Source organism: Vombatus ursinus, unplaced genomic scaffold, assembly GCF_900497805.2.
Source record: "Vombatus ursinus unplaced genomic scaffold, bare-nosed wombat genome assembly UNPS02014798.1, whole genome shotgun sequence".
In the NCBI taxonomy this organism is placed as follows: domain Eukaryota; kingdom Metazoa; phylum Chordata; class Mammalia; order Diprotodontia; family Vombatidae; genus Vombatus; species Vombatus ursinus.
The window spans coordinates 44158963-44177872 of NW_020954576.1; the positions used below are offsets into that span (position 1 = coordinate 44158963).

At 38.5% G+C, this 18910-nt stretch overlaps 1 pseudogene; it reads left to right on the forward strand.

Annotated features, from left to right (window-relative positions):
* The first annotated feature begins 2887 nt into the window (after nt 1-2887).
* LOC114049418 lies at nt 2888-12653 on the forward strand (annotated as a pseudogene).
* The last annotated feature ends 6257 nt before the right edge of the window (nt 12654-18910 follow it).

The following is an 18910-nucleotide window of genomic DNA, read 5'->3' on the forward strand; positions in this document are numbered from 1 at the left end:
CAAAAAAAACCCCAAAAAACAAAAAAAAAACAAAAACTAACTTTACATGTAATTAGAAAAAATAAAATGCTATTAAGTGCAAAAAAAAGAAAAAGAAAAAAGAGAGTTTCCTCTAATACTTCTACTGCTTCTTCCTTTGTTTTAGGTCCATGAACACCTCCCCAACTGCCACCACACTCATTCTCTGGCTCTCAAGATATGTGCTCCCGTCATCAAGTTAAGTGACTTTTTCAAGGTCATAGAAAAAGTATGTGGTAGAAATCAAGATGAAAACTTAGATCTCCTTATTATGTATAATGCTGTTTTCACTATAATGTGGTATCTTCAGTGACAGAATCAAGAATGATCTCTGAATACCAAATCAAATCCTCTTTCCATGACACCATGATATTTTTCGTTTCTATATGTCTTAAAGAAATAATGGTCAGTGCCAATAACCATTGTTTTGCTCTAGCATTTCCAGACTACCTTGGTGCTTTTCTATACTTCTAATATCAGTCATTTATTTTGTTTATTCATTCACTCATTCATCCATTTATTTCTCTATTTATATCTATCTATTTATACATTAATTTATCCATCCACCCATCCATTTATTTGTTTGTTTATTGTTAATAGATTTGCTAGACTGATAGATCCAGGAAATGTAGTAAAAAGAGTGTTAAGTTGTCTCCATGAATAATTTAAAGAAACTTCTTGACACTGTCAGATATGAGACAGTCACATGATTACTTTCATAAATGGATTTCTCTGATTTGGATTGAGTTCTTCTTTTCCTTCCTTCTGTAATTCCATGGAAGTAACCAGATGGGTTAGGTGGGCAATATGGTATTTTAAAAAGAGTTCTGAATTGGGGGTCTAAATACTTGAGTTTAAATCATAGCTCTGCTACTTACTGACTAGGTGTCTTTGGGCAAGTCTCCTAACCTCTCTGGACACCAGTTTCTTCATCTATAAAGTGAAGAGATTGGATTAGATGTTCTTTAATGTTCCTCTCACCTCAGAAATCCTATGATTTCACTGAATTCTAGGTGAAAGTTCTTCAGAGCTCTTCATTTTTTTAGGGCCTACAGAAATCAGATTTTCTCCATGTTCTGTCCACTCAACACTCAGACTAAAGAGTGAAAGAGAATCGTATTCTAGCACAACCAATGTCACTATAACTTGCTATGATCCCTTCTCAATATGATATCCATGAAATAAACCATAAAGATGTAGAAACAGCGGGGCTGGTTTGGTCACCACCAGTGAGGGTGAAATTTGACAGACTTTCTATGGACCTTTGAGAACATCATTATTTAATTATCCACTGTAGAATTCGTAATGGAGAAAAGGAAATCTAAGGATAGTTGGATGCATATGCTAGATTGGGAGTTGGCATAGGGAGTCAGTTTCAAAGAGTTCAGGAAAAGGATAGGTAGGATAATATGCCTAAAATTCTGTAGGAGAAGCCAGTTCAAGAGTGATGGAATACTTTCATGAATAAAATTTCTAAAGTTTAGAACTAGTTGTGCCCACATGAATCAATGTGGGCAGAAGTGATTCTGATCAGTTAGAAAAGAAGGAACTGTCTGCAGAGATGGATGTGGTTCCACTCAGAATTTATTGATTAGCTCCAAAGTTTTAAAGATAAGTATAGAAGATGGAAGTAAGAGCAGTTAACTAAGGATGAATACAGAAGCATGGCACAGTCTATCAAAATAGTAACAGAAGTGATAAGGCTGAAAAATAGCTGAGTCTAGTGAGAAAAACTAAGAACAAAAATGGGGTGGAGGTATTGTTAAGCTATGTGGGAAGCAGGGGAATCATACAGAAGAGGTAGGACCATTGCTTAGTATAGATGGGGGTGGTGGCATTGATTATGGATTCAATTGAGCAAGAAGAGGTATTTGACTCAGATTGTGTTCCAGTTTTCTATTCCAAAGAGAAAGATCTTCTAAAAGTTCAGATAAAAATGATTAATAGGAAATTCAAGTCCCAAATATATGATATGGTAAGACAATACCTAAATGAGTTCAAAATTATCAGATCAAGACGTATCTTAGCACAGTGACCATCATATAGTAGATACTTACTAAATCCTGTTGTGTTGGTTAACAGTTTCTAAGATCTTGAAAGAGCTGATAGATGAGATTACTGAGACAATTTAAAAAAAGTTAGAAAATAAAAGAAGTATGAATAATGAAAGAAGACAAATGTCATAATGTTCAAAATAGAATAGGGGGTGGAATTAGTAAATTATAAATTGGTAAGTTTGACTTTGATTTCAGGAAAAATTCTAGAATGTATTATTAATGAGATGATGCATGGGTATTCAGAAAAGGAAACAACCTTTAAGAATCAACAAGTTTTCATAAAGAACAGATCATTTCAGATTAACCTCTCTTTTTTTTTTTGATGAGTTAATAAGGCTAGTAGATCAAAGGAACAAAGTACATATTTCAAACAAATATTCAATAAATAATTTATCAATTTTCTCATGTAATCCTTGTGGAAAAGATGGAAAGATATGGGTTGAAAATTAACAACGTGGGACTTCTGGGAGCCAAGATGGCAGAGTAAGCAATAAATTGCTCTCATTCTCCCTTATTGACCTTGAAAAACCCAGAAAATGCCACCTCAGAAAAAATCCTAGAACAGTGGGGCCAGCAGAAAGATGAGGGGCAGCAGTTTTTTGGCTCATGAGGCTAGGGGGATTAATGGGAAGGGGACCAGTACAGGATGGGAGTCATCCCAGCAAGCCAGCAGCAAACCCCACCTCAGCAAACCAGCAGGAGATTCAGAGCCCCGGGGAGGTGGAGTAGGCAAGCTCCAATACCAGGACCTCCAAGTGCCTTGGCACAGCCAGAGGAACTGGCAGACACCAACTCAGAGAACTACCACTTCCATGGTGGACAGGCATCTACCAGCAGCTGAGCCTACCCATGCCCTAGTGCAGCCCTGGGTGAGGAGGCAACCTCCAGCAGCCAGACCACCCCCACCCCCACACTCTACTTTGTGAGCTTTAGTGTAACCCCGGGGAAATGCAGAAAAACCCCACCTGGCCTCAGCACACACCAGCCACCACCTCCAGCTCCAGATCAGCACTAAGCAAGCTACAGCCTCTATAGCCTCCAGCTGCTAGAACTTGAGGCCCCAGCACACAAAGCCAGTAAACAGGCCCCTAGCCCCCAGCACAAAAAGCGTGGGACAGTGCCCCCTGCCACCTGTGCCCCAGAAGCAGAGATCAATTTTAAAAGCCAGGAGAAAGGCAAATAGCATGAGCAAAAAGCAACAGAAAAACAAAGACCATAGATTGTTACTATGGAGACAGGGAAGATCAAAACACAAATTCAGAAGAGGACAGCATTGTCAATATACCCACATCTGAAACCTCAAAGAGAAATGTGAACTGGTCTCAAGCACAAAAAGCATTTTTAGAAGAGCTCAAGAAGGATTTTAAAAGGCAACTTAGAGAGATAGAAGAAAAATTGAACAATTCCTTTAAAAATACAATTGACAAAATGGGAAAAAAGTACACTGAAGAAAAGAACTTCTTAAAAAGTAGAGCTGGCCAAATGGAAAAGGCGGTACAAAAGCTAACTGAAGAAAACAATTCATTAAAATTGGAATTGGGCAAGTGGAAGCTAATGACTCTATGAGACATCAAGAATCAGACAAACAAAATCAAAAGAATGAAAAAAATTGAATAAAATATAAAATTCCTCATTGGAAAAACTACTGATCTGGAAAATAGATCTAGGAGAGATAATTTGAGAATTACTGGTCTACATGAAAACCATGATGAACAAAAAAGAGTCTGGACAGCATCTTCCAAGAAATCATCAAGGAAAACTGCCCTGAGGTCCTAGAACCAGAGGGTAAAATAGTCATTGAAAGAATCCACTGATCACCTCCTGAAAGAGATCCCAAATTGAAAATGCCAAGGAATATTATAGCCAAATTCCAGAATTATCAGGTCAAAGAGAAAATACTGCAAGCAGCCAGAAAGAAACAATTCAAATATCAAGGAGCCACAGTCAGGATTATGCAGGACCTTGCAGCTTCTACATTAAAAGATCAGAGAGCTTGGAATATGATATTCCATAAGGCAAAGGAGCTTGAATTACAACCAAGGATCAACTACCCAAGCAAAATTGAGCATACTCTTTCAGGTGAGGAGATGGACATTCAATGAAATAGGGGACTTCCAGATCTTTCTGCTGAAAAGACCAGAGCTCAATGGAAAATTTTATCTTCAAATGCAAAACTCAAGAGAGACAAAAACGGTAAACAGGAAAGAAAAAAAATCATGTTATTCAATAAGGGCAAACTGTTTACATACTTACATGGGAAGATGATACTTGTAACTTGAGAACTGTATCTTTATTATGACATTTAGAAGGGATATACATAGTCAGAGGGTGTGGGTATAAATTGACTGATGTAATGATAAAAAACCTAATTAAGGGGTGAAAAGGGATTGTAATAGAAGAAGAGGAAAGGAGGAGGCAGAAAAGGGTAAATTATATCACATGAAGAGGCACCAAAACACATTACAATAGAGGGAAAGAAGGAAGGAAGATGATCATTGTTTGAACCTCACTCTCATTGGATTTGGCTCAAGGAGGGAATAACACACTCAAGTATAGAAATCTAATTTGCCCTGTAGTCAGTAGGAAAGGAAAGGGGAAAGAAAAAGGAGGGGTGGTTAGAAGGGAAGGAAGAAGTAGTAAGGGAAAAGGGAAAGAAGAAGGAGAGGGCTGATAGAAGGGAGGGAAGATTAAGGGAAATGGTGGTCAAAAGCAAAACTCTTTTGAGGGGAAAGGGAGAAAGGAGAAATAAAAGCATAAACAGGAATGGGGAATAGGATGGAGAGAAAGACAAAGATAGTAATCATAACTGTGAATGTGAATGGGATGAACTGTCCCATAAAACAGAAGCAGATAGAAGAATGAATTAAAAACCATAATTCTACAATATGTTGTTTACAAGAAATACATTTGAAACAGAGGGATACACACAGGGTAAAGGTAAAAGGTGGGATTAGAACATATTATGCTTTAGCCAAAGTAAAAAAACAAAACAAAACAAAAGCAGGGATAGCAATCCTGATCTCAAAGAAAAAGCAAAAATAGATCTAATTAAAAGAGATAAGGAAGGAAACTATATCCTGCACCATAGACAATGAAGTAATATCATTACTAAACATATTCACCAAGTGGTATAGATCCAAATTCTTGTAGGAGAAGTTAAGGGAGTTACAGGAGGAAATAGACAGCAACACTATACTAGTGGGGGACCTCAGCCTCCCCCTGTCTGAACTAGATAAATTTAACCACAAAATAAACAAAAAAGAAGTCAAAGAGGTGAATAGAATTTTAGAAAAGTTAGATATAGAGGGCCTGAGCCCAGAGTGCCTTCCAGTGTGTGCTGGGCTTGCTCTAATCTAGCTGAAGCTGCCTATGAAGCTGCAGATGTAGCTGATGATCAGGAAAAAACAGCTACCTACTGTTTATCTACTTCATTTGAACTCATAGTCCAGAAGCTCCTAGAGAACACAGACAGACCTGATGGGCACCAGAACAACCTGAGGAGTGCAGCGTATGAAGCCCTGATGGAAATAGTGAAAAACAGTGCTAAGGACTGTTATCCTGCAGTCCAGAAACAACTTTGGTCATCATGGAGTGACTGCAGCAAGTGCTGCAGATGGAGTCTCACATCCAGAGCACATCAGACAAAATCCAATTCAATGACCTTCAGTCTTTGCTCTGTGCTACTCTTCAGAATGTTCTTCAGGAAGTGCAGCACCAGGACACTTTGCAGATTTCTGATCTAGCCACGGCATCCTTGCTGAGGATGTTCCAGAGCACATTTGGGTTTGGGGTGGTTCAAGAAGATCCCCTGATGACCGTGAGCACATTGTAGAAGTGTTGGGTGGTGAATTCCTGAAATACATGGATGCCTTTAAACCCTTCTTGGGCATTGGTTTGAAGAATTACGCTGAGTACCAGGTTTGTTAGGCAGCTGTGGGCCTGGTGGGGGACTTGTGCTGAGTCCAGCATTCTACCTTTCTGTGATGAGATGATGCAGCTGCTATTGGAGAACTTAGGAAATGAAAACGTCCACAGGTCTGTCAAGGCACAGATTCTGTCAGTATTTGGGGATATTGTCCTTGAAATTGGGGGAGAGTTTAAGAAGTACATTGAGATGGTATTGAATACTCTCCAGCAGGCCTCCCAAGCCCAGGTGGACAAGTCTGACTACGATATGGTGGATTATCTGAATGAGCTAAGGGAACGGTGCTTGGATGCCTGTGAGGGACTGTTTGATGCCAGCTTCTGCCAGATGAGGGTTGTGCCAACATGGGATGGAAACTGGGTACCAGAAAATAACTGGAGCTCTTGCTCCCGAGGCAGAGGAGGTGCTGGGCAGAGTTGTAACATACTGGGATGAGATCTGGGGTCAGAGAGGTAACCAGAGCTCAAGCTCCCGAGACTGGAGCGGTGCTGGATGGAGCTGTGACAGGCTGGGGAGGAAGCGGGGTGCTGGGAAGTGGCCGGAGCGCGCGTTCCCTGGGCAAGGACTGTGCCGCTTGGAGGGGGATGGCAGAGAGTGAACTCTCTCTGTCTGGCCTCCTTCTTTGGGTACTATGCCAACCCCAGACACCTCCCCCCGGTATCTGGACCTGACTTCCTGAGTCACGTATGCTCCCTAGGTATAACACCGACCCCAGACACCTCCCCCCGGTATCTGGACCCGACTTCCTGCGTCACGTGTACTCTATGCACTAATCCCTCATGCCTCCTTCCAAATCTCTGGGACCCACTTCCTGTGCCACATATGCTCCCTTTGTCTGGACACTAGCTGGACATCCCCTTTTTGATATTTGATCCTCGACGAGTCACTATGGACTGGCTGAGGAGGAGGGACGAAGAAGGTACTAAAAGGAGCTGCAGGGGGGGCAGAGTCGGCTTTTGTTCCTGCCCACGTGTGCCTTCCTGCCTGGCCTTGCTGTGATGATTATTGAATAAAGTTCAGGTTTTTGCACCCCCCGATTGGCTCACTTCTGGTTTACCCGGGTGGCCTCCGATGTACGTGAGTATGACTCTGGGTGGCTGATTTGGTTGAAAGAGTGTGCGTGGTTTGGACCGGCACAGATGCCTACACCAGAATCATTCAAGGATTAAAGGGAGACCAGGAAAATGTGTACCCAGATGTGATGCTGTGCAGCCCTGAGTAGAATTTTTTTCTTTCCTTCATCAATCACATTGCTGGAGATGAGGATAACGCAGATGTAGTAGTAGCTTATGCTGCTGGACTGACAGGAGACTTATGTACAATTTTTGGGAAGGATGTACTAAAATTATTAGAGGCCAGACCCCTGATCCATGAACTGTTAACTGAAGGATGAAGATCCAAGACAAACAAAACAAAAACCCTTACTAGCTGGGCAACAAAAGAACTGAGGAAATTGAAGAATCAAGGTTGATTTGTTACTATTGGGATGGCACCCGAAACTTCCACTGGAAATCTCCAATCTTTTGAAAAACCCAGAATTGAAGAGTGTGCATGGATGCTGAATGTTTGGGAATGAGAGGATGAGTGAGTGAGGCTTGAAAACACTACACCGAAAATCCTGCCGTGGCAGCAGCAGCAGCCAACAGCAGTGCTGTTAGTGAACTAAGCACTGACTTCCTTAAATACCATTATATTGGCCATCTTGGAAAAGAGAAAAGTGATGAGATTTACGTGCTTTAAAAAAGAGAGTAAGAGAGAATGAGAGAGAGAGAGAGAGAGAGAGAGAGAGAGAGAGAGAGAGAGAGAGCTATCTCTTCCCAAGAGAGGCTAGAACTAGCTTTTCTGTCTTTTGGTCAGTGCTGAGTGGAATGACTAGTATGGGAGAAAATGGATGGGGTTCAGCTGTGGTGTTTTGTTGTTAAAGGCCTGGCCATTGTAGAGATGGAGCCTGGGTCTTGAACTGACCTTCTTTGTACTTTTGCCACAGGGTACTATACACATGGGGGCTAAAAGGACGGTGAAGGATTTTTTCAGTCTAAGAATGAGTGTGTGTGAATGAGGCAGTATCCACATTCTCAACTTCAAGTCATTGCAGTTTATATTTTTCCCAGAAAAAAAAGGGGGAGAGGAGTTTAGATGTTACATTTCATAAAACTAACAGAAGTTCTGTCTACTGATACAACACAACAGATGAAAAAGGAAAAAAAAGAGGAAAACTGCTTTTTAGGGTCTTTCTATTTTTATTTTTATTGTTTAGGGAAAACACTGACTCGTTCAGTTCCCATCCCAAGTGATGCTTTTCCTGATCTCTTTTCATCAAGACTCCTTTCCTAATATGGTTCAACTGTGAATGTAGAAGGGAGGGACTGGGAGGAGGGAAGGGTGAAACACAACTCTAGTTTAGAGGATATAGGAAAAATGAGATTGTAAAAAAGTAGATTTTAAAGACAACCAATAACCCAAATCAAAATTTAAATGCTCAGAATTAGAAAGTATAAAGGGAAAGCTCTCTCCTGACTTGTACTGTGACAGTCCGAATGCCCCCAAAATTATGCCAAAGAATAAAAAAAAAAACCATTAAAAATATAAACATAAGAAAAAAACCTGATAACAAACTTCAGTAACTATTTTAGATTGCAAAATGAGGATAAACTTAATGTTCAAACAAAATATGATAAAATAACCATTTAGAAAAAAAAAAGAAGAGAAAAGTTAGATATGGTAGACCTCTGGAGAAAATTGAATGGGGATAGAAAGGAATATATGTTTTTCTCAGTGGTACATGGCACATAAACAAAAACTGACCATGTATTAGGGCATAAAAAAACCTCACAATCCAATGCAGAAATATTAAATGCATGTTTTTCAGATCATGATGCAATAAAATTATATATGATAAAGGGCCATGGAAAGATAGACTAAAAATTAATTGGAAACTAAATAATCTAATCCTAAAGAAACAATGGGTCAAACAACAAATCATAGAAACATTCGATAACTTCATAAAGAGAAAGAAAATGATGAGACAACATACCAAAAGTTATGAGATGAAACAAAAGTAGTTCTTAGGGGAAATTTTATATCTCTAAATGTTTACATGAATAAAATAGAGAAAGAGGAGATCAATGAATTGGGCATGCAACTAAAAAAGCTAGAAAAAGAACAAATTAAAAATCCCCAATTAAATACTAAATTAGAAATACTGAAAACCAAAGGAAAGATTAATAAAATTGAAATGAAGAAAACTATTAAACTATTAAATAAAACTAAGAGCTGGTTTTATGAGGAAAAAAAAACAACAATAGAATAGATAAACCTTTGGTTAATTTGATTAAAAAAAAAGAAAAAAAAATAAACCAAATTACCAGTATCAAAAAAAGGAGTGAATTTGTCACTAATGAAGAAGAAATTAAAGCAGTAATTAGGAACTATTTTGCCCACTGTATGCCAAAAAATTTGACAGTCTTCATGAAATAGAGAAATATTTACAAAAATATAAATTACCAAGATTAACAGAAGAGGAAGTAAAACACTTAAATAACCTCATCTCAGAAAAAGAAATTGAACAAATCATCAGTGAACTCCCTAAGAAAAAATCTCCAGGGCTAGATGGATTTATAAGTGAATTCTATCAAACATTTAAAGAACAATTAATTCTAGAACTATATAGACTATTTGGGGAAATAGGTGAAGAAGGAGTCCTACCAAATTCTTTTTATGATACAAATATGGTGCTGATATCTAAACCAGGAAGAGTCAAAACAGAGAAAGAAAATTATAGACCAATTTTCCTAATGAATATAGATGCAATATTTTAAAATAAAATATTAACAAAAAGATTACAGCAGCTTATCATGAGAATAATACACTGTGACCAGGTAGGATTTCTACCAGGAATGCAGGCTCAATATTAGGCAAACTATTTGCATAATTGATCATATCAACATCAAAACTAATAAAAACCATATGATTAGCTCAATCATATGCAGAAAAAGCTTTTGACAAAATACAACATCCATTCCTATTGTAAACACTAGAGAGCATAGGAATAAATGCAGCTTTCCTTAAAATGATAAGTAGCATCTACCAAAAACCACCAGCAAGCATTATATGTAATGGGGATAAGCTAGAAGCATTTCCAATAAGATCGAGGGTGAAACAAGGATGCCCATTATCACCACTGTTATTCAATATGCTACTAGAAACATTAGCTTTAGCAATAAGAGAAGAAAAAGAAATTGAAGGAATTAGAATAGGCAAAAAAGAAACAAAGCTATCCCTCTTTGCAGATGATATGATTATATATTTAGAGAATCCTAGAGAATCAAGTGGAAAAATACTTGAAATAATAAACAACTTTAGCAAAGTTGCAAGATATAAAATAAACCCACATAAATCATTAATATTTCTATATATTACCAACAAAGCCCAACAGTGAGAGATTTAAAGTTACTGTAGACATTATAAAATATTTGGGAGTCTACCTGCCAAAACAAACCCAAGAACTATATGAACACAATTACAAACACTTTTCACACAAATAAAGTCAGATCTACATAATTAGAAAAACATCTGTTGCTCATGGGCAGGCCGAGTTAATATAATAAAAATGACAATTCTACCTAAATTAATTTATTTATTCAATGCCATACCAAACTACCAAAAATTATTTTACAGAGATAGGAAAAATAATAACAAAATTTGTCTGGAAGAACAAAAGGTCCAGAATATCAAGGGGATTAATGAAAGGGATTGCTAGGTAAGGTGGCTCAGCCATACCAGTTCTTAAATTGTATTATAAAGCAGCAATCATCAAAACTACTTGGTACTGTCTAAGAAATAGAGTGGTGGATCAGTGGAATAGGTTAGGTGCACAAGACACAGTAGTCAGTGACTATAGTAGTCTACTGTTAGATAAACCTAAAGACCCCAGATTCTGGGATAAAATCTCATTATTTGACAAAAACTCTGGGAAAACCAGAAAATGGTATGGCAGAAACTGGGTATAGACCAACATCTTACACCATATATCAAAATAAAGTCAAAATGGCTACACAATTTAGATAAAAATGTTGATACTATAAGCAAACTGAGAGAGCAAGGAATTGTTTACCTGTCAGATTTATGGAGAATGGAAGATTTATGACCAAACAAGGGATAGTGAACATTATAAAATGCAAAATGGATAATTTTGATTACATTAAATTGAAAAGTTTTGCACAAAAAAAGCCAATGCAACCAAGATTAGAATGGAAAAAGAAAACTGGGGAAGAATTTTTACAACCAGTGTCTCTGATAAAGCCTCATTTCTAAAATATATAGAGAACTGAATCAAATTTATAAAAATATGTCATTCCCCAATTATTAAATGGTCAAAGGATATGAATAGGCAGTTTTCAGATAAAGAAATCAAAGCTATCTATAATTATATGAAAAAATGCTCTACATTGCTATTGATAAGAGAAATGCAAATCACAATGTCTCTTAGGTACCACATCACAACAATCAGATTGGCTAACATGAAAAAACAGGAAAATGATAAATGCTGGAGAAGATGTGGGAAAACTGGAACACTAATACATTGTTGGTGGAGTTGTGAACTGATCCAACCATACTGGAGAATAATTTGGAACTATGCCCAATGAGCTATAAAAATGTGCATACCCTTTGACCTAGCAATACCACTTTCAGGTCTGTATCCCAAAGAGATCACAAAAATGCAAAAAGGACCCACATGTACAAAAATATTTATAGCAGTTCTTTTTATGGTGGCCAAGAATTAGAAACTGAGGGGATGCCCATCAATTGGGGAATGACTGAACAAATTGCGGTACATTAATATAATGGAATACTATTGTGCTATAAGAAATGATGAGCAGGTGGACTTCAGAAAAACCTTGAAAGACTTATATGAACTGATGCTGAGTGAAGTGAGCAGAACCAGGAGAATATTGCATACAGTAACAGCATCATTGTATGATGATTAACTTTAATAGATTTAGCTCTTCTCAGCAATGCAAGGATCCAAGACAACTCCAAAAGACTCATGGTGGAAAATGTTATCCACACACAGAAAAAGAACTATGGAGTCTGAATGCAGATCAAAGAAGCATACTATTTGCTCTCTCTCTCATTTTGTTTCTTTTTTCTTGTTGTTCCTTCCATTTGTTCTAATTCTTCTTTACAACATGACTAATGTGAAAATATATTTAATAAGAATGTATATATATAGCCTATATCAGATTGCATGCTGTCTTGGGAAGGGGCTAGAGAGGTGGAGAAAATTTAAAACTCAAAAGCCTATGGAAGTGAATATTGAAAACTAAAAATAAATTGATTAATTAAATAAACATGAAAATTAACAATGGGATGGAGCCAAAATGGAAATATATGCCAGCAACTCAGCAGAACTCTCTCAACATTCCCCTCCAAACAATTTTAAAATAATGCCTCAAATTAAATTTTTTGAGGGGCAGAGCCAAGAAAAGTTGAGTGAGACTGTTTTTAGGCTTCACAACTTAGGAGGTCAGCAGGAGAGTTCTATGACATCAGGGTGGAGTTCTGTTCAGCACTCATATAAAGACAGCACCAGTCATGGGCCTTGGAGGCAGAAGCAGCAGGAGCTTCAGAAGCTCGCAGCCCAGAGACGGTAAGGGGGTCAGACAACTGGTCAGAAAGAGATTTTAGGTGACCCTTTGCTGGTACTTGGTAGAGCTGGCAATGATTAGCAATTCTATTGCCCGTAAGCAGCTCTAGGTCACAGTTCCAGAGCAGAGAGTAGTGCTTGTGATAAGTCACAAGGGAGCAGGGGACCTGGTCACAGTTTAAAAGCAGAAAGGAACACTAGTACTTGTGATTACAGAAGAATAGAGGACCTAGTCACAGTTCCAGAGCCAAGAGTAGTGCTATTGCTTCTGTCTGACAGATAAGGAGTCCTTCCTGGGTAAAGACCAGAATGTAGACCAGGAGAGCAGTGGCCATGCCTCTCCCCACATCACACCACCTTGATTGCATCAAAAACTTGCAAACCCCCAGAACTAGCTCTGAAAACAACAGCACAAAAAAGCTTGAATCCTGGGCCAGTGCTTCCCCACCCCCAGATGATCAGAGCCCAACTTTAACATAAAGTTCAAAATCAAGAAATAGCCTGGAAAATGAGTAAGCAGAAAAAAAAGAACTTGGCCATAAAAAAAGCTACTAATGTGGCAGGAAAGACCAAGACTCAAACTCAGAAGAGGATAACAATATGGAAATAGCTACAACCAAAGCCTAAAAAATAGTAATTGCATGCAAACTCAACAAGAATTCCTGGAAGTTAAAGAAAGAAATGAATGATAGAGAAAAAATTGAGAAAAGTAATGAAAGTGATGCAAGAAGATGATGAAAAGAGAATTAACATCTTGGTAAGAGAGGCACAAAAAAGTACTAAAGAAAATAACTCCTTAAAAAACAGAATTTGCTTAATGGTAAAAAAGGCACAGAAATTCACTGAGGAAAAGATCTTCATAGAAAGAGTAAGTCAAATGGAAAAGGAAGTACAAAAATTCACTAAAGAAAAAAACTCCTTAAAAAACAGAATTGGCCAAATGGATAAAGAAGTACAAAAGTACATTGAAGAAAATAATTCCTTAAAAATTAGAATTGGTTAAGTGGAAGCTAATGACTCCATGAGATATGCAGAAAAAATGGACAAAGTCAACAGCATGAAAAATACAAGAAAAATGAAATACCTCATCAGAAAAACAATTGACCTTAAAAATAGATTAAGGAGAGCTCATTGGACCACTTGAAATGCATGATCAAAAAAAGATGCTACACATAATTGAAGAAATTATAAAAGAAATCTGTCCCAATATCTTAGATCCAGAAAGTAAAATAGAAATTGAAAGAATCCACCAATCAACTTTTGAAAAAGATCCCAAAATCAAAACTCCCAGGAATATTACAGCCAGAATATTACAGAGTTCCCAGGTCAAGGAGAAAATATTGCAAGTAACCAGGAAGAAATAATTCAAATATCATGAAACCACAGGCAGGATCACACAAGAGTTAGAAGCTTCCAAATGAAAGGAATGGGCAACTTGGAATGTGATATTCCAGATGGCAAAGGAGTTAAAATTACAAACAAGAATAACCTATCTTACAAAACTGAGTATAATCCTTCAGAGGAAATGGATAATTAATGAAATAGAGGACTTTCAAGCATTCCTGATGAAAAGGCCAGAGCTGAATAGAAAATCTGACATTTAAACATAAGACTCAAGAAAAGTACAGGTAAACATGAAAGAGAATGACTTATTGTGTTTAAACTGTTTACATTCCTCATATATGTAAAGATGATACAATGCAACTCACAAGAACTTTATTATTATTAGAGTAGTAAGAAGGAATCTACACAGACAGTGTATGAGGTGTATGGAGTGTACAAGTATTCAGAAAAGACTAGTACCTCTGGTGTTAGGGCTTCTGAGCTTTTCAGGGCTGCTTTCTATCTTTGGTGTTCACCTGCCACCCAACTCTCACCTGTGTCTCCAAGAACCTGTCACATATGCATTGGACACACCCTGGTAAACCATTTTGGCAGATGAGCTAAACCAGGCTGAGAATAACCAAGGTGTCTCAAACCTGTTGGTGAGTTAGGGGGATGTCTATCCCAAGTATGTGAAGCCTTTCTCTGGTGAAATGGGCAGATGAGAACAATTTGTTCCAATGACTATGAAGGTGGCTAAAGCAGGTGCTGCGAAGTAGTTAGAACTTGGTCAGGCATTGAAGATGCCACGGTCATTCACTGTATCCCAAGCTATTGCTGGTCATCTTGACTTTTGTCTTGCCACTGGATTCTGATGACTCTGGAAGACTGTGGAAAAAAGAGTGAGGCTGATGACTTCACACAACTCTGTTTCACTTAAATCCAATCAATCTTTACCTACCTGAAAGTCCTGTGGCAATGGAAAGGTAACTATGCAGTAGGTGTGGATACACTGGGAGCTGTAGTCATAAGCCCGTACATAGGCAGCCCAGACCATAGGGTTGTCTTCTCTCTGGACTAAAGCAGAAGTAGGATTCAGCAGCCCCCTGGGTGTCTGAGCAGTCTTTTTAAAGGACAGCACTACTCACCTTCTGGTGTGAGGAAGGGGCTAGAAAAGATCCCCTAAAAATTTCACTTAACCAAATCCTGGCTTGTTTATCTCAGTAAGCAAGGATCCTACCCTACAGTCAAAACAAAAAAAAGTACAAAAACTTTGCAAAAATTATTCCACTCACCATTTATATGTGCACACACTTATGGACAACAAAAAATCAATAGACCTGAAAGATGAACAGCTCTTGTTGTGAGAGAACTAAGCAGGAATCACATCCAAATAGCAGCCCTGAGTGAAACAAAGCTGGCAAATGAAGTCCAGCTTACCAAAGTTAAGGCTAGATACACATTTTTCTGGAGTGGCCACAGTGATGGAGAGTGCCATGAAGCTGGTGTTGGATTTGAAATCAAAACCAATATAGTCAATAAGCATGTATCTCTCCTCAAAAGGAAAGAATAACAGGTTCATGACATCACTGCCACTTGCAGGAAAGCATGCTGCCACCATCATCAGTGTGTATATATTCCCACCATGATGAACCCTGATGGGGTCAAAGGAAAATTTTATGAAGACTGAGAGACCCTCATCATCAATGTGCTGTAAGAGGACAAGCATGTAATTTTGGGTGACTCTAACCTAAGTAGACATAGACTATCATACATGTCAGGGGGTCCTTGGGAAGAATGGAGTTGGAAACAGCAACAGCAATGTTCATTTACTACTGAAAGCTTGCACATCTCAACTTTTTCACCACCAATACTGTCTTCCATTTACCTAAATGTAATAAAATGGATGTACTCTCACAGCAAGCATTGGCATTTAATATACTGTGTCACTATAAGGAAAAGAGATAGACAGGATATGAGAGTGATGAAGGCAACATGTGGTGCAAAATGCTGGACCAATTATGGCTTTATCCTTCGCAAGGTCAACATTCACATTCAACAAAAATGATAGCCCTAAGGCAAGATGACTACCAGAAGACTTAATGTCAACAGATTAAAGTACTTCTCCATACACAAACAGTTTTGTAACTTTGAGGGAAAGTTGAGCCAACACATTGTTGGCAACAGTGGAACAGAAATGGAGGGGGTAGCTTTCAGAGATTTGGTGTACAGCACTGTATTTATTCATCTGGATCAGAACACTTACAAACATCAAGATTGGTTTGAAGAAAATGATGGGGAAATTCAGAAGCTGCTAAATAAAAATGAGAACTCCACAGGGTTTACCAGTAGGATAGTGTATCCATCTCTAAGAAGGCATCATTTAATTCCATTAAAAGTAAAATGCAAACAAAGCTTAGAGAGATGCAGGATTCTTGGCTCAGTAAGAAGGCAGATGAATTTTTTTATGTTGATAGTAACAATCCAAAGTGCTTTTATGATGACCTAAAGCTATTTATGGGTCAAAGACCTATAGTGCATCTCAACTACTCAGTGCTGATGCAGCCTCATTGATTAGTGACAAAGGCATGATCCTGGAGAGATGGGCTGAACACTTCCATAGTGTTCTCAACAGATTATCATCAACCAATGCTGAAGCCACGACCATATACCTCAGGTTGATCTCAATCAGTCTCTAGCTGATCTTACAACTGAAGAAGAAGGTTTGAATGCCATTAAGCTCCTCTTGTATGGCAAATGCCTGGTGCTGATTCTACTCTATTACAAGGCAGGTGGGGCATCCACTGCTCATACTAAAGTTGACTTAAATCTTCCAAGTTATATGGCAAGAGGAAGTTATGCCCCAGGAATTCAAGGATGCCTCCATTGTTCATAGCTATAAAGGAAAAGAAAGTAGATTGTCTTGTGACAATCATAGGGAGTAGGAGGGAGGGCTAAGTCCTCTCTCTTAGTCATTACTTGCAAAATTCTTGCCAGAGTCCTCCATAAAACACTGATCCTTCACCTGGAAGATAGTTATCTACCTGAGAGCCATTGTGCATTCAGAAAGGGACAAGAAAGAGTTAACATAGTATTTGTTGCTTGTTAACTCCAGGAGAAATGCCAGGAGCAGAAAGGAGGTCTTTATACAATGCTTGTTGACCTGACCAATGCCTTTTATACTGTCACTCAGGAGGGCTTATGGAAGATTATGGCCATATTTGGTTGGTCAGAGAAGTTCATCAGTGCTGTATTTCAATTGCATAATGGCATGCTTACATGGGTTCTAGATAATGGACAATTCTGTCATGCTTTCCCAATCACCAGTGGAAAGAAGCAATGCTGTGTGCTTATTCCCATGCTTTTTAGCATGATGTCTTCCATGATGTTGTCAGATGTCTTCAACAAGGACAAAAATGGCATCAAGGTCAGCTACCACACTGATGGTGTATTATTTAACTTGAAAAGGCTACAAGCCAAAACAGAAGTAGAGCAAGAGTTGATGTATGACTTTTTCTTCACAGATGATTGTGCATTCAATACAGCCTCTCAGGCTGAAATGCAAAAGAGTATGGATTGATTCTCCACTGCTTGTGTTAATTTAGGCCTGAAAATTAACACCAAGAAAACAGATATTTTCTATCAAACCATTCATGTGTGAAACCATTGGTTACAGCAAACGGAGAAATTTTGAATGCTGTGGATAAGTTCACTTACCTTGGCAGTATTCTTTCCAGGGATGTACACATAGATGGTGAGGTTGAGGCACACATTTCCAGAGCTAGCTCATTGTTTGGGAGGCTCTGAAGAAAAGTGCAGGACAGAAAGGGTATTAGGCTGCCTGCCAAACTGAAGGTCTACAGAGTTCTGACTTCATTGTTGACCTCGTTGCATATGCCTGTGAAATCTGGACAGTACATCAATGCCATGCCAAGAAATTGGATTGCTTCCATTTAGATTGTCTTAGGAAGATTTTGAAAATCATCTGGCAAGATAAGGTACAAGATACTGAAGTCCGTTCTTGAGATGAACTGCCAAGCATTCAAACTACGGCAGAGAGTGTAACTCCAATGGTCTGGCCAGGTTGTTTAAATGCCAAATGTATATTTGCCTAAAAGACTATTTTATAGAGAACTTATACAAGGCAAGGGCTCACATGGAGGTGAGAGGAAGTGATACAAGGCTGCTCTCAAGGTCTCTCTAAAAAGCTTTGAAATCAATTGTGAGACGTAGGAGACACTGACACTGGACTGCGCAGCATGGCATGTTCACATCAAAGAAGGTGCTGTGCTATAAGCAAAGAAGAGTTGTGGTAGCTCAAAAGAAATGAGATAAACAAATTTGGAGACATCTCCACTCCAAATTTGTGCCTGACCAGCAGTAGAACCTTTTGGGTTCATAATCATCTGGTCAGCCACAGTCAGATGCACTGTACCTTGACCCCAACATAGTGATGCCTTTTTGTCCTCTTCTAGCATGAAGGACAGCAGCTAATATAAACAAAAACCATGAGTGTGAGTCAATTATGTTGGCATGATCTCAAAAAATTGAAAGTGAGAAAGAAGGATGCTTTGGGAGAAGGGGAGAGTGGCAGAATGAAGAAATTTTTCTTACATAAAAGAAGCATGTGTGAAAGAGCTTTTATAGTAGAGGGAGAATTGGGGGAGTAGGCAATGCTTGAACCTCACTCTCACTAGAATTGGTTCAAAGAAGAAAAAATATATATGGACATTCAGTTGGGTATATAAATATATCTTATTAATAGAGAACTAGAAGGGGAAAAGAATAATAGATATGGGCTGGGGCAGGGGACAAGAAAAGGGAGTGTGGATTAAGGGAAGCAGTGATCAGAAGCAAAACAGACTTTTGAGGGAGGGGGGAGAGAGAGAGAGAGAGAGAGAGAGAGAGAGAGAGAGAGAGAGAGAGAGAGAGAGAGAGAGA